This window comes from Brachycentrus maculatus, unplaced genomic scaffold (genome assembly GCF_059751285.1).
Source record: "Brachycentrus maculatus isolate JH-2025_06_01 unplaced genomic scaffold, ASM5975128v1 h1tg000126l, whole genome shotgun sequence".
NCBI lineage: Eukaryota > Metazoa > Arthropoda > Insecta > Trichoptera > Brachycentridae > Brachycentrus > Brachycentrus maculatus.
Window position 1 is genome coordinate 1,589,005 of NW_028280879.1, and position 17,128 is coordinate 1,606,132.

Below are 17,128 nucleotides of genomic sequence, written 5' to 3' on the forward strand. Positions count from 1 at the left end.
ACCAAAAATCGCATGTGTTAGACATTTTGTGTAGTTTTGAGTGTGTAAATGGTACTATGGCGGTGAAGGGTGGTATTGTTTGCATGCTGTGATAGTGATTGTCCTGACGAAGAGACGGGTACGTCTCGAAACCGGTAGACATAAAAATCTCGGTGAGTGGTTATATACTAATATTATTAACATTTTTGTAAAAAATAAATAAGTAAAAATGACTAACCACAAAGTAAATGCTTTAAATATTAATACTTTTGAGAATAAAATACGAAGTTTTACGGAGCTTGATTGTTGCGAGCAATTCGCTCTGTGCATTTGCTCTACGCAGTACTTCAACGTTATCATTATCAGGTGAAGTTAAATAAAGGCTATACAGGTTTTTTAAAGATACAACCCTCAAAGCTTTTATTTAGAAACTTTTCTGTGGGTAGGATAGTAAGGATGGGGAAGATTTATGTGAAAAATATATCACAAACACCCTGACAAATTGAAAATAAATCTTTCTTGAATTTATTTAGTTTCGCAGTCGAGCGTCCACTCAACTACGCCACAGTGCCTGTGAATGATAAGGCGAGTGTTATTTTACCACACTACAAACTTAACAGTGCTATTAAAAAAGTGGTATATAAAAAAAGGATTTTTAAGTAATATATACAAATTTAATCAAACCAAAAGATTTCAGCCTCTGTCGTCCCAACACGAATAAATAGCAATTTTTACGATTTTCTATGGATCGTAAAGTCGAGTCATGGTCCAGTGGTTATTACAGTGTCGCCAACACTGAGTCAGAATAAACGTATTCGAACACACTTAAAATTTAAGATGATCACATTCACACAAAGGCCTCTCATATCACTCACTCCTTTCAAGAACGCCATAAATAAAAAAACTTGATTTTTCAGGAGAACGTTTTTAAAGTTTAAAAATATAATACAATGTATTAAAAATAAATATCAAGCCACTTACTGAACTTTTTACTAGATTTATACTATCCACTGACACTTTGTGATGGAATTGCATTTTAATATATTATTAGATTAAAACCAATATTTTTAGCTTTTCCACTTTATTTTTATTTTATATTACCTACATCATCAGATGTCGGTCCAGTCTGATGATGTCGGTAACGACGAAACCCGGTCGCTGGTCAAATAAAAATAAAGTGGAAAAGCTAAAAATATTGGTTTTAATCTAATAATATATTAAAAATAAACTTTTTACTGTGCAACAGATCTTTTAAAGTAAAACCTGAAGGTTTTTTCTCTATTTGAAAAGTATTTAGTTTATTTTAAAAAATAATTAAACAATACCTTTTCTTCAAAATGCAAAAACAACACTTTCTGCCCTGTGGCGGGTAAATATTAAGTTTAAAATATGCCGCTTCTGCTGGGATATAGTAAATTTTCTGGACATTCCGAAAACATGCCCAACTGAAAATTGACGAATTTTGATTTATGACGTTCTTGAAAGGAGTGAGCGATATGTAAAAATAAGATGTTAAACTACTTTACAAAATTTAATGCCTACATGAGCAATTAACAAAAAACGACATAAAGGAAAAATACTGTATATCCTGATTTGAGTGACTTCAAATACTAAGTGGTCAGTCGGAATAATCGGCGTATATGTATGAGAAGATGCATGAAAGAGGCGAAGATTGTGTGCAAATACAGATTGATGTGGTGTTTTATTCTCTCTGTCTACCCCTACGTTTTTTTTAAACATACATATAACATGATGTATGTTATCTGGAATGGTCACATAACACAATATGTCGCAATTGTAACAAATTTCATACAATTTACCCATTACATACAAGTTATATTTTTCTGTCAATACAGTTTTTTTATGTAAAATCCTGTGCTTCTTTGAGTAAAAAACCATTATAGCAGCTTCATCAAAATTCGTACGATCACAGTTCCTATTTTTGTCACTAAAAGCAGATACAAAAAATGTTTAAAAATACAATGATGATTTTATACACTCCAAATTTTTTGCGCCATTTTATATAACTAACTAACTAACTAACCAACCATCACGCCGCTTCCCCGCAGGGGTAGGCAGAGAGAATAGAACGCCACACCACTCTGTCTTTGCAAACATTCTTCGCCTCTTCCACGTTCATGCATCTCCTCATACATACCCGCCGATTGTTACGACTCCTAACCTGACCACTTTCAAGTATTTGGCATACCAGATCGTGCAATGTTTTTCTCGGTCTTCCTCTGCTCTTTTTTCCACTTACATTCGCCTCATAAATTTGTTTTACCGTTCTTTCCTCACTTATTCGTTCTACTTGTCCAAACCTATTTTACGTTCTACATGTCCAAACCATTTTATATAAGTACCCATAGTATAATGTGTAATTTAATACAAAACCGCAATTAAAATCATCTGCGGCAATCAATTTAATAAAAAGTGCATACTTTTTTCACATCACAGACGAGATATCCCGTTTTAAGAAGTGTTTTGAATTGTGAATTATACCAGGCGCACAGAAATCGATGGAGTAATTCCATGGACATATTTTGTATATTCTTCTAGCCTATGGAATGTTCGAGGCGTTAAGAAGATTTTCTCTCTGGATTTTATACCAGGCGCACAGAAATCGTCGGAGTAATTTCATGGACATGTTTTGTTGGTTCTCTCGGTCTATGGAATATTTGAACCGTTTAGAAGGTTTCCTCTGTGGATTTCATATCGGGCGCACAGAAATCGACAGAGCAATTTTTAATGACATTCAGTCAACTACAAAATGTTCTGCGAGCGCGCGCTCGCACGTGCGCGCGTGCGCGTGTGTGTGTGTGTGTGTGTAAATTTCGTTTTGTATATATTTGTTTGGATTTTATCTTGCATCTCACCTTGTATTTTATTAATATTTTGTTTTTAGCTTTCCGCCTTCGTAGTGTAATGGTCAGCATGCTCGGCTACCGTACTGGAGGTCGCGGGTTCGATTCCCAAGGCGGCGCAAATAAATAAAAGCGATTTTTCTCTCTAATATTTATTTAATACATACCCTGGACTGGTACCTGAAGCGGACGGCTGATCACATTTCCTTCATGTGTGAATGATCAAGATAACACTGCGCGTTAGATGTAGTGCCCTATGCACCATCGGGTGAGGAAGAGGATTTGAAATTTGAAGAAGTATTCTATTCTTTCCACGTCCACTACAAAATTTTCATATTTTTAACTAATAGCTAATCATCTCTTAGTAGCTCTCCTCTTTGTAAGGCGATTTTTAAACTGTTAAAAACTGCCTCCATAACTCATAATTATCTCATCATTGAATCGTAGAATCATAATCTTTGAAGATTTGTTTTTTCATTCAATGAGATTTCTATATCTATAGTCCTTATTATTATAAATCGTCATCATATCATATCAGCCCGTTGAAGTCCACTGCTGGACAAAGGCCTCCCCTTCCGCCTCCACTCCTCCCGATCCTGCGCCGTCCCCATCCACTGTCTTCCAGCAAACTTCCTGATGTCGCCCACCCATCTCATCGGTGGACGTCCTTGAGGCCTCTGGTTCCTCGATCTCCACACCAGAACGCGTTTCGTCCATCTGTCGTCGGTCATTCTGGCTATGTGACCGGCCCATTTCCACTTCAGCCAAGCGATTCGCTCTACCACGTCACAGACCTGTGTCTGGCGTCGGATCCAATCGTTCCTTTTTTTGTCTCTTAATGGTATTCGAAGCATAATTCGCTCCATGCTCCTCTGTGCAACTTGCAACTTATGGGAGGATTGCTTGGTCAGAGACATTGTTTCCGCGCCATAGGTTAGGACGGGTAGAACGCATTGGTTAAACACTCTTGTCTTGAGTGAGTTGGGAATGGGGCTTCGGAATGTGGAATTAAGCTTTCCAAAAGCTACCCAAGAGAGATTTATTCTTCTATCCACCTTGCTGGTCTGGTTGTCTCTGCCGATGGTGATTTTGTGACCAAGATAAACATAGCTTTCGATTGTTATAAAAAGAATAAGAAATATAGATACTAGATATAATTTATAGTGCTATAATTTTTCGCTCAAAAATAATACGTACCTATACATCTAATTCATCTTTTGCTGCCTTACGCTTTACGGATAAGGTCAGAACTATATTTGATAAAATGTTTCCTTTTCTGGGGTTTCCAACAGCCTACGCCAAATGACCTTTACACTTGGCAATTGTTTAATTTATTTATTGTAACTGCACACAGTTGGTAGAATTCCATATTAAATTGTTGGGTAGTATAAACAAAATTAAACAAGGTTTATCGGATTGAATTCTACATTTAATTATGTATATGTTAATACATGACGCGTTTCGTCTTATTAAAACATTATCAACACTGAGTGTTAAAAATGTTTTAATACTTAATAAGACGAAACGCGTCACGTATTAACATATACATAAATAAATGTAGAATTCAATCCAATAAACCTAGTTTAGTTTTGGATATATTACCCAACAATTGTTTAATTATACTGAAAACCCTATACATACTTGGTTTTGGAAAAAAGGCTCTGTGTACTTACAGGCTGTTTAAATTTTATTAATGGTCCAATTTTATTAATACATTTGTGACTTTTCAATCTGAAGCAAGCAGTAGAGATATTTTGATACCTGTACCTTTTACCGGTGACTTAGCTTAGATAGATGGTCACCGGTAAATACCGGTAACCGGTGATCCGATTCTGCGCAAAGCAGCGACTATACCAGGCGTTCAGAAATCGACGGAGTAATTTCTCACGGACAAATTTAGTTGTTGGTTCTCTATATGGAATATGGTAATTTTTTAAATTATACTGTATTTTCAATATTAAATAAAATCCACGATTGAGAAAACTTTTATCATATATAATTCAATAAAAAATCTTCTTCTTCTTCTTCTTATTATAGGCCTTGCGGGCTGTTTCAAAAATTACTAAATAAAATTAGCGACAAAGAATTTAATGGAAGATTATGGACCATATTTTTTTACTATAGATGTGAAATTATATGATTATTATTATACCTTACATGAATGTGTAAAACGATTAATTAGTTATATCTCTTTAAATGTTAAATTTGTTTTAATTTCTCACGAAAACAAATTAATAATAAAAATGTCAAATAAAAATAAATAATTATATATTAATATATATATAGGCGGAAATATATATATAATATGTCCGCCTCCGTAGTGTAATGGTCAGCACGCTCGGACTTCCGTTCTGGAGGATCCGGGTTCGATTCCCGGGGGGGGGGGTAAAATAAATATGAGTGATTTTTTCACTGTAATATTTATTCAATGTTACCCTGGACTGGTACCTGAAGCGGAGGGCTGATCACCTTTCCTTCATGTGTAAACGATCAAGATAACACTGCGTTTATATGACGCAGTACCCTATGCACCATTGGGGTGCGGATAAGGGTTTTATTTTTTTTATTATTATATATTAATAAGTTGTTTTTATCTTGGATTTTTTTTTAATTATTAATTTTTTTAGTTACATATCGTTTTTATTGTGCTGATTCAGTAAGTCTTTCCTTGTGGGGTATAGCGAACACAGCACGGCTGTCCGAACTTAAAACACAGTAAGAGACACTTTTTTTGAAAAACGTTTTTTATAACTATAAATTTACTTAGTCTAAAAATGCAAAAAAAAAGTTTTACAAAAAATATTGCTTTTTTTTTAGGTCAAGGGATCTTGCATCTCTTGTGTTACTGCGACCATGTTAGGTCTATTGTGACCTCCCTCTGTATCACAGCTCATTTCCGAGACCTACGTGAGTCATGTATCTCACGACCTGTTTTGGTGGTAGGAGCTTCACCTTCTCAGAGTCCAGTAGAGGTCCTCCAAGGATGTGACTTCGTTTGTGAGCGAGTGCGTCACATATATAGAGAATGTGGATTGGCGTTTCGTTATCCTCCATACAAAATCTGCATACTGGGGAGTCATGAAGTCCAATTTTTGTCATGTGTTTCCTCAGTCTGCAGTGTCCTGTAAAGGTCCTGGTAAGGATCCTTATTTGTTTTTTTGTTAAGCTTTAGAGCTTCTGTGCTGAATTTCCGCGAGTAACTTACTGCGTTTTGAGTTTGGACCGCCGAGCAGTACACCACTTGTGACGCATTTAGCGGTATTGGCATAAATTAGCAAAAAATAATTTCTTAGTACAACAATATTTTATCAGGGATGGCAAACCTATGGCACGCGAGACGATTTTGCGTGGCAATTAGAAGTAAAAATAAAAGCGAATATCCAAATTTTTTTTTTATTAAATCATACATAAGAAGAAGACTAACAGACGAAAATACTGCTGCTTGTGTTATATTAAAAGCTCCTAGCTATGAATCCGATATACAAAAAAATTAGCATCCAACAAAGAAAATCTCACTAATAATGATGTGAAGGATCTAAAAGATTTTTTGTTTGTCTTCTTTCTTTCTTTCAAAATTTTATTATTGTACAAATATCATATCGTTATAAATTTATTTTAATGACCTGATGATGGAATGATTATTCCGAAACCGGTAGTCACGAATAACTGTTTATAAAAGTGGTATTACTCAAAGTGAACGATGAACGATAAGGAGATTATTGTTTTTTAAAGTTTGTTTTTATTTATTTCTTTTATTTTGCTATTAATAAGTACTTACCTACTTAATTTATAATTTTTTTATGCATCAATGCTTTGTTTATTTAAAAATCTGAAGTTACACAAACATTTGATGCGTTTTTATTTCCATGACATATAACACGCGACTTATTTTTATATTGGAAAAAATGGCTCTTTGTCAGACGGGAGGAACATCTAATTTAAAATACTCAACCTATAAAGGATTGTATTAGACTCGTTTTGTGTTTATAACATGCCGACACAATTAATATTTTCATACATCATTTTCTTTTGGAAAATTCGCCTTCGAAAAACGTTATTTTCGTAAGTTGGCAATGAATGACGTCACAGAAACGATGGAGTTATTTTAATATTGGTAACATTGCTTAGTTATTGGCAGCTCTATTTGTTAATGTCTATGGTAGGGTGGACCCTCCCACCCCCTCCCCTCATATTTGTAATACATAAATAGTAGTGTAGTGGTAAACAAACAATCTACACTACTATTATTACAGCTCTATAAACCATAGACAATAAACCAAATGACGTCATAAAACGTTCGATGACGGAAATTTGATGACGTATGCGAACGCACGTTTTTCGTTTTATTAAAATATCTAAAGTTTAAACCTTCATAAATCCCTTATTTCCCTTCTTCTTCTTCTTCTCCGTCTTATTCCTCCTGATGAGGGTTGTGACCCTTGTCTACATATTTCAATAAGAATGCTACCGACAGTCTTGTGATTTTTCATAATCACACATCGTGATATTTATCCATTGGCACTCTGGCCTAAAAATGGTTCTCCGTCCCTGGCTTATAATCTGGGTACAACTGCACCCAGAGACGGATTTTCCGATCCCCTCCCAAGTCAGTCTCGTCATGAACCGGCTATCAGTGGCGTGACAGATAAGGAAATACATCGGAGACAAAAATATTTTCGCAAAATTATTTCATTAGACATTTCTTTGTTAAACAGTATTTTATAGAATAAAATAACTATGTTGTTTATTCCACATTCATTTTATTTGACCAGCAACCGGGTTTCGTCGTAACCGACATTTCTGATGACTAAATTCGGTTGCTGGTAAAATAAAATTAATGTGGAAAAAACCACATAGTTGTTATTTTATTCTATAAAATTATTTCAATTTAAATTACAAATCAACGAAAAAAACCTTTTTGTGTATCGGGTTTTTAAGGGGATATTCGCAAACACAGAATTCATTCGCCGGGCGACCACTGGAGAGGCCACATGTCTGTTGACGCCCGATTATTTTAAAAAATGTGTATTGGATATTTATTTGTATTTTACAAAAAATACAAATAATTTGTTTTTTTCAAAATATTTTTTAACTCCTTACCTTTCAATGACTCTTTTCTTTCCAAAACCATAAAACTTTTTTGATATAAAAACAATGTTGTTATAAAACAAAACATTGTTTTAAAAGTGAACTTTTTTAGTCACTGAAGGGCAAATTGGCTTTAAACAGACGAAAAATTGAAACACTCCCCCTCCTCCGAATTCAAAAGGCAGTTGAAAGGAAAGAGTGGGATAATCGTTACGTCACTAACAGATTAAGCACATGCGATGCGTGTACTGTGTTAATACGTAGCAAAGGGAACCAGTAGACGCTTGCATATTTTACTGTGCATTGGTGAAAATGTTTTAAGGCCGAATATTCGAAATTATTAAATCGCAACTTAATTTTCTTTAAACCCAGGTAACATTTTTTTTCACTTAAACACTGTTTTTGTATTAAAATAATTAGTTTTTCATCGAAATAAATAAACGGCTTTGAAAGGAAGACTTATTGAAAGCCAAGGAGTTCAAAAAAAGCATAAACATATTTTTATATATTGTATTCTTAAAACCAAAAACAAAATAATTAAAAAAAAATGGACGTGCCCTGACGTCTCATTATGAATTCTATTATTGCGGGTAAAGTTTTAATATTTATAAGTATAAATTTTCCATAAATTTATATCCGATTTCTTAAATCTATTTTTTTATTCAGACTATATATGTAGGGTAAATTTCATTAAAATAAATTTAATAAATATTTATAAATTTTAAAGAAATTTATTTATTTTATATGCGTAAGTTTATCTCGAATTACGAATAACAACAAAAAAATATTTTTTTAATAAATAAAAATAAAACTCACAGTGAGTGCCTCTACGGCCTTGTCGTGTATAAACATTGTCTGCATTTAGTGATATCGAATAAAGTCTAAGGCAGTTTGTTAAAAGGTATATATTAATTCAATGGTACTAATGAGTGAAATGAATGTACCAACATATGTTCGCACGCTACGTTATATAAAGCATTATAAATATTTAATTTTTGTTACATCTCAACATGGATGAAAAAGAATACGGAAGTCTGGCATTTACAGAGCTTACGACCGTCATGGGCTGGTTTAAGTGATCACTTTACATACTTGTAACATTTACCAATTCTACCCATGATTAACAACCACACAGGTCAAATTCTTGAAACTTTTAGGTGTATTGATCAAACTCGAAACACAGTGCCAGACTTCACTAGATGCAACTATGGTGGGATGAGGGAAGCTTTTTATCAAGCAGAAACTCTTTCATTTGTATATGAGGTCCGAATCCTGGATTATATTCGCATACTAGAGAAACGCTGGAAAATATCATTGATTTTTTAAATTATTTAGGCTTGTAATTTGACCAGTTTATTTATTAACAACATTTTGAGTGTGTCCAAATACTGATATCTCAACATAGATGAAGAAGGATATGGAAGTCTGGGGTTTAAGCCCAGACTTCCATATTATTCTTCCTCAATGTTTTACTCGGTGAAGACCAAATGCCGCCTAAACAATGCCTGCATCGTTCCTGTTCTCTTATACGGCTGTGAAACATGGCACCTTACAAGGGCCCAGAGCAGCCGTGTACTAACTGAGCTTTGAGAATAGGTGTCTGCGGATAATTTTTGGCGTGCGGTGGTTTGACTTTGTGAGGAATAACGAGATAAGGCGTAGGACGCAGCAAATCTTGGTCACATCTGTCGTCAAGAAAAGGCGATTCAGTTGGCTTGGCCATGTACACCGCATGCTTCCTGAGAGCCTTAATCAAGCTTGCCTCTTTTACAAGGCATCAGGTTCGCGCCGCCCAGGACGACCACTGCTGACAATTCGTCGGCAGTTCTCGTCAGAACTTGAGGACGCGGATATGACTTGGAAGGATGCAAGGGAGCTGGCAGCCAACAGAAAAACCAGGAAACTGTTAGTGGACCCCATATGCTCCACCTACGGATATGGTTAAATATATATATATATATAAATATATATGCATATATATATATATATATATAAATGTACATATAAATACATATATATATATATATATATATATATATATATATATATATATATATATATATATATATATATATATATATATATATATATATATATATATATATATATATATATATATATATATATATATATATATATATATATATATATATATATATATATATATATATATATATATATATATATTTATATATTTAAATATATATATATATATATTTATATATATATATATATATATATATATATTTATATATTTAAATATATATATTTATATATATATATATATATATATATATATATATATATATATATATATATATATATATATATATATATATATATATATATATATATATATATATATATATATATATATATATATATATATATATATATATATATTTATATATTTAAATATATATATATATTTATATATATATATATATATATATATATATATATATATATATATATATATATTTATATATTTAAATATATATATATATATATATATATATATATATATATATATATATATATATATATATATATATATATATATATATATATATATATATATATATATTTATATATTTAAATATATATATATATTTATATATATATATATATATATATATATATATATATATATATATATATTATATATTTAAATATATATATTTATATATATATATATATATATATATATATATATATATATATATATATATATATATATATATATATATATATATATATATATATATATATATATATATATATATATATATATATATATATATATATATATATTTAACCATGTTGAGATGTCAAAAAAATATTAAAAAATAACCCCTAATTGGAGATAATTTGGAGATACCAAAATGTTGTATTATAAAGGTAGTATTTACATATCTATATTAAGAGAGGAGATATCTACATGTTATCATAAAATGGTGTATTTAATTAACTAAAAGCAATTTTCTTTCATATTTTTCTATATTTCCCTTTCACTACAGTTTTATTTTTATTTTGTATGTCTGAAAAGAAAAACCTAATTTAAAAAATTCATCAAGCAACGTGACTTTCCTTAAACATGGAGTTAATTATTTTTGGTGTTGAAGTACTCATTGGTGAAAATATAAAACATCAAGGTAATATTCGTCCTCATAATTAGATTTACAAGTTAACGCTGACTGAACTTAAAAAAATCAACCTAAGAGGCGTCAAGTATAGTATGGAAGGTAAATTAAAAAAATTCCTCACATTCACCCAGTCTAATAGAAAATAAATATTTATGAATTAACTAAGTGATCATCCGTTGTACGTAATGGTCAGCACATTATTATGTACGAATCCGTAGTGTAATGGTCAGCACGCTCGGCTACCGTTCTGGAGGTCCCGGGTTCGATTCCCAGGGGGGTTCAAATAAATATAAGTGATTTTTTCACTCTAATATTTATTCAAAATAACCCTGGACTGGTACCCAAAGCGGAGGGCTGATCGCCTTTCCTTCGTGTGTTAACGATCAAGATAACACTGTGTTTGTATAATGCAGTGCCCTATGCACCATTGGGGTACGGAAAAGGGTTTGAATTGAAAATAAGTAATCATCACGCCGCTTACCTCGCAGGGGTAGGCAGATAGAACGCCACACTACTCTGTCCCTGCAAACATTCAAGTATTTGAAATACTTGATCTGGCAGGTTTTACTCGGTCTTCGTTTGACACTCTAATTACATTTTGACACTTCGATAATCTTCTTTCCTCTCCTTTCAAACACCTTTCACATAGTCAAACACTTTCATAAATCATTTTACCGCACATCCGTTTGTAAGAAAGCATTTTGACTGCACTAAGTCTACTTTTAATCTTCCTTTGCCAACTCCATGCTTATTTACAACCAAACTACTCAAATACTTGGAACTTCTGTTTTCAATCACGGGTAGAATCGTTGAATGTTACACGTGTGTAAAGTGATCATTTAAACCAGCCTTTGACGGCCGTTGGCCCCGTTAATGCCCAGACATTAATATTCTTCTTAATCTATGTTGAATAATATAATAACTTCTGTAATTGAAGATAATCCACATTTGTGAACAAGTATTTGGACACTCAAAATGCTGTAAATATATAGATTTTGTGAAAACTTTTTTTTAATGGAATATGAACCCACTCCCCATAGAAAGTCGGACATAAATTATTGTACTCCCGGAAAGGTTTTTTTTAAAGATGGGAATTACATTTATTACAAGTCCAAGTTGAGTATAGGTAGTTTAGGTTAAAAAGTCGTACCATAAAAAAAAACAAAAGAATGAGGTGAATTTTTAATAAACTCTTTTAGAGGTATCCTCACTTAAAGTCTCTTTAAGAGTTTCGGAGAAGCTCGTTGCATTTATTATTTACCTTGCTTATGTACAAGGTTTATAGTTCATTAAGTGGATTTTTGTTTCTTCTAACTAATTAAATATGTTTTTATTTAAATCTGTGTTGGGTACAGGCAAGACAATCTAGTGAAAATCCCGGAAATGTTAACAACAAAACAAAAACGCGATGGATCAATTTTGTATTTGCCTTTTCGACAAGTTCCATCATATTGCCGTATATCGTATGGGAACGCGAGCTATGTTTTCCGCGAACTGTGCGACCATCGTGTCGGTCGCATTCGTCGCTCGTCGCCAGCTAGTGAGCCGCAAGCCGCCAGTCGTTAGTGTCTGTAGTTTGACGTTCGCGTAAAGTGTGCAATCCTTATCGCTCGGCACGTTCGCATGTGACCTCGCGTGACGTCACCATGGCCCTGGCCCTAACGCCGAACGACCAGTCCTACCTGAACACGGACATCGGAGTCCTGTCCAGGGTGTTGGAGAACAATCTCCCGGGTTCTAACTTTCAACACGTCTCTGTGAATAACTCTTCGGATGTGCATTTCGGCCATAAGACTTATATCAACGGACCGGTGACCATTGTCAAACACTCCCCCCACGATAACAATGAAGATCTGGGTCCAGCGGAAGAGAAAACGAATACACCTTCGGAACCACAACACTACACTTGTCCATCGTCACCACCGTGGGGTATGATAAGACATTTTTAAATGATTTTTGCTGATACTTGTTTTTCTTCTTCTCTAGCCTTCTGTCTTCTACTGCTGGATATAGACATCTTCTATATTCTTCTTATATTCCTTTCGGTCTGTTGCTGTTTGCAGACAGTTTCTACCCCCCACAGTGGCTGTGTTATCGGACCATCTTTTTTGAGGTATTCCGATGCTTCTTTTATTTTCTAGGTCTCCGTCTCATTTTTATTTTATTTATCTATTTATAATATATGTATTTATTATATAAATATTGAAGCTAAGAGCGTGTGTCAGTAAAGACAAGTGTGGCGTTTCATCCTTTCTACCTACCCTCCCCCCCGCAGTGAAGCGGAGTGTTTGCAATAGTAGTAGTAGTATTTAGTATTACATACAACCCTATGACGTGAACAATCATATATGCTTTTGCCGATGCTTTGCAATACATTTTAACTATTTTATAAAATATTCAATAATTTGAACTCAAACTTTGTTATTAACCACTTTTTTGTATACTTTTTTTCCTACCGGCTTCGATAAGCACGTTGTCTTCTTTAAGGATTTATATGTACTTAACTTGAAACAGAGAAATATTTATATTAAGGTACCTAATGGGGATAAAGAAGTGTTAATTAAGTGAGATATCGCTCACTCCTTTCAATAACGTTATATATTAAAAATCGTCAATTTTCAGTTATGCATATTTTCGTAATGCCCAGAAAATTTACTATATAAATGTACTATATCTATATTTTTAACTTAACATTTACTCACTACAGGGCAGAAAGTGTTGTTTTTGCATTTTTTTAAGAAAAGGTATTGTTTAATTATTCTTTTTAAATGTACTAAATATTTTTCAAATAGAGAAAAAACATTCAGGGTTTATCTAAAAAGATCTGTTGCACAGTTAAAAGTTCAATAAGTGGCTTGATATTTATTTTTAATACATTTTACAATATTTTTAAACTTCTCGAAAACTATCTCCTCTTCTTTAAAACGATCTCCTGAAAAAATCAAGTTTTTTGATAGGTACCTTCATGACGTTGTTGAATGGAGTGAGCGATATGATATTAGCGATGTTGAAATTTTTATTATCATTCAACGAATAATTTTTTTTTTATTTAGAATAGGGTTGTTTCTTTAATTAACTAGGTAATTTATATGTTTCAACTATTTTTTTTAGTCCTTTTAAGCAGTAAACAATTCAAATAAAATAAACATTTTTAGTAACAAGTATGTCGTAGTCGTACAGAAGAAAGTGACAACTAACAAAACTTAAAATGTTCAGGAGGACCATTTAAGTCACTTTTTCTTGGCAAGAAAATAAACATCAATGCAGTTGATCATTTTAAACAAGTCAATATATTTTATTTATTGTTTCGGCATTAACTTTGTGGTGAGACATGTTACAATGATTACAGACCTGAATGATGGAAGTTTAACTTCTGAAACATGTAGTCTTTAATAAAACTCAAGTGGTATAAAACAAGTGTTTTCTTTAATCATTGTAAATCAATAATTATACTTCCAAGTTTAAAATCCTTTGGGATTTTTTCAGGGCAATATTAATCTAGTAAGATATCAAATTGTCAATGATTACGTTTTTGTAAAAAATGCACTTGGTCACATTCTCCTGTATGACTACGATATGTATGTAAAAGCTCTATTTCATCATTTCACTATTTTCCCATACCTAGATATTACCTAGATATTAATTTCCCATACCATCCCATACCTCGATATTAGTTTCACTATTTCCCCATACCTAGATATAAATAATAATAAAAACTCAAGCCTCCAACCCCTCTCACTTCAAACGTCACTTAATTAACCAATCCTTTATCCCGGTTGATGAATATTTATCTGTTTTAAGTTAAGTACGTATCCACCCCTGAAGAAGACAACTGCTCAACCTGCTTGTCGCAACCGGTTGGAAAAATAGTAGCAAAAATAATAGTATTGAGAAATAAAGTTTGATTTTTATTTATTTTATAAAGGTTAAGGTGTCTTTAACATAAAGATAGTCCCTACTTAAATGTGTCCTCATTTTGAGCGTTTTGTTCTGAACTGTACATTTATAGTAACAGCGACTAACATCTCACTTGCAATATACCCTTCATACGTATACTGTGTCATATTTCGGGCTCCATGCTAGGCTGATTATATTAGCAAATATTTTTTATGTTTTTCTAACATAGCGCGCGACTTTTGGTGATTTACGAGCAAGATAAAGCTACCGTTGTGTATTTTAAGCTTTAAAAATAAGTTGTTTCAAATTTTGTCACTATATTACATAGTTCTATACCTATTAATTTGGGTTATGGTGTATGGTGAGGAGGACAGAGAACACAGTGTGGTTGAATATGGTTTATTTTATACATTAAAAGCATTGTTAACTTTGTGGTATGATAATATAACACTCACCTTATTTACAACATTTTGAGTGTGTCCAAATACTTACTCACAAAATCTGGATTATCTCCAATTACAGGAGTTATTTTCATATTATTTTTTGACATCTCATCAAAGATGAAGAAGAATTATTCATCGATGGTGGCGTCTAGCTGGTACTAGTCGCGTTTTAGGTAGAGAAATGAGATGGTACTAGTCATGCTCGCAGTAGAGGAATGAAATGGTACTAGTCTTGTTCTCGGTAAAGGAATGAGATGGCACTAGTCGTGCTCCCGTTAGAGGAATAAGATGGTCCTAGTCGTGGTCCCGGTAGAGGAATGAGATGGTACTAGTGGTGCTCCCGGTAGAGGAATGAAATGGTACTAGTCTTGTTCTCGGTAGAGGAATGAAATGGTACTAGTCGTGCTCTCGGTAGAGGAATAAAATGGTCCTAGTCGTGGTCCCGGTAGAGGAATGAGATGGCACTGGTCGCTCTCCCGGTTTAGGGATGAGATATCGAAGCACGGGATATACTGCTTTTTTGTTCGGATAGGCATTGTTTGATTTTCCTGATTGATTAGCCTGATTTCAAAGTCCGATCTTCAACACATCCGCTGAAATGCAAATTCAACATTCTTGGGTCACCGCTCTTAGAACGAACGTAATCATTTTGTTCCCGGTAATTGTTCTATGCCCAGAACTGCCGTGTACCTACATAGCTTTCAGAATAGGTGTTTGCGAAGAATTTTAGGCCTGTGGTGGTTCGACTTTGTGAGGAAGAGATAAGGCGCAGGACGCAGCAAATCTTGGCCACAACTGTCATGAAGAAAAGGCGATTCGGTTGGGTTTGTCATGTACTCCGCATATCTCCCGAGAGCCTGAATCAAGCTTGCCTCTTTTACACGGACTCCAGGACGACCACTGCTGACAATTCGTCGGCAGTTCTCGTCAGAACTTCGGGACGCGGATCGACTCGGGAGGATGCAAAGGAGCTGGCAGCCGACAGAAAAGCTTGGAGATAGTTTGTAGACTCCTTATGTTCCACAAAGGGAGCGGATATGATTTTAATATAAAACAAATGTTCTTTGTGTATAATGCATTTCGCATAGTTGCAATATTGCGTTACCCTGATGCCCTGTGATGAATGGTTCGTTAGAATTGGCAATTGCTATCTGTGCGTTATCAATATATATTATTGGATCCCCAAGTTGATTCACATTAAAGTCATTCACTCGCACATATCGCTCACTACTTTCAAGAACGTCATAAATAAAAAATCGTCAATTTTCAGTTGTGCATGTTTTCGGAATGCCCAGAAAATGTATTATATCCCAGAAAAGGGGCATATTTTTAAATTAATATTTACCCGCTACAGGGCAGAAAGTGTTTTGTTTTGCATTTTGAAGAAAAAGTATTGTTTAATTATTTTTTGAGTAAACTAAATATTTTTCAAATGGAGAGAAAACCTTCAGGTTTTACCTAAAAAGATTTGTTGCACAGTAAAAAGTTCAGTAAGTGGCTTGTTATTTATTTTTAATACATTCTATTATATTTTTAAACTTTAAAAACGATCTCCTGAAAAATCAAGTTTTTTGATACATGACGTTGTTGTAAGGAGTGAGCGATATCGTTTAAACGCATATTCGTCTAATTGTGGAGACTGACCTCCACATTTCGTCGTAACGTAACACGTTACGATGCGAGCATTCAGGCACTCCATACATCCATAGCA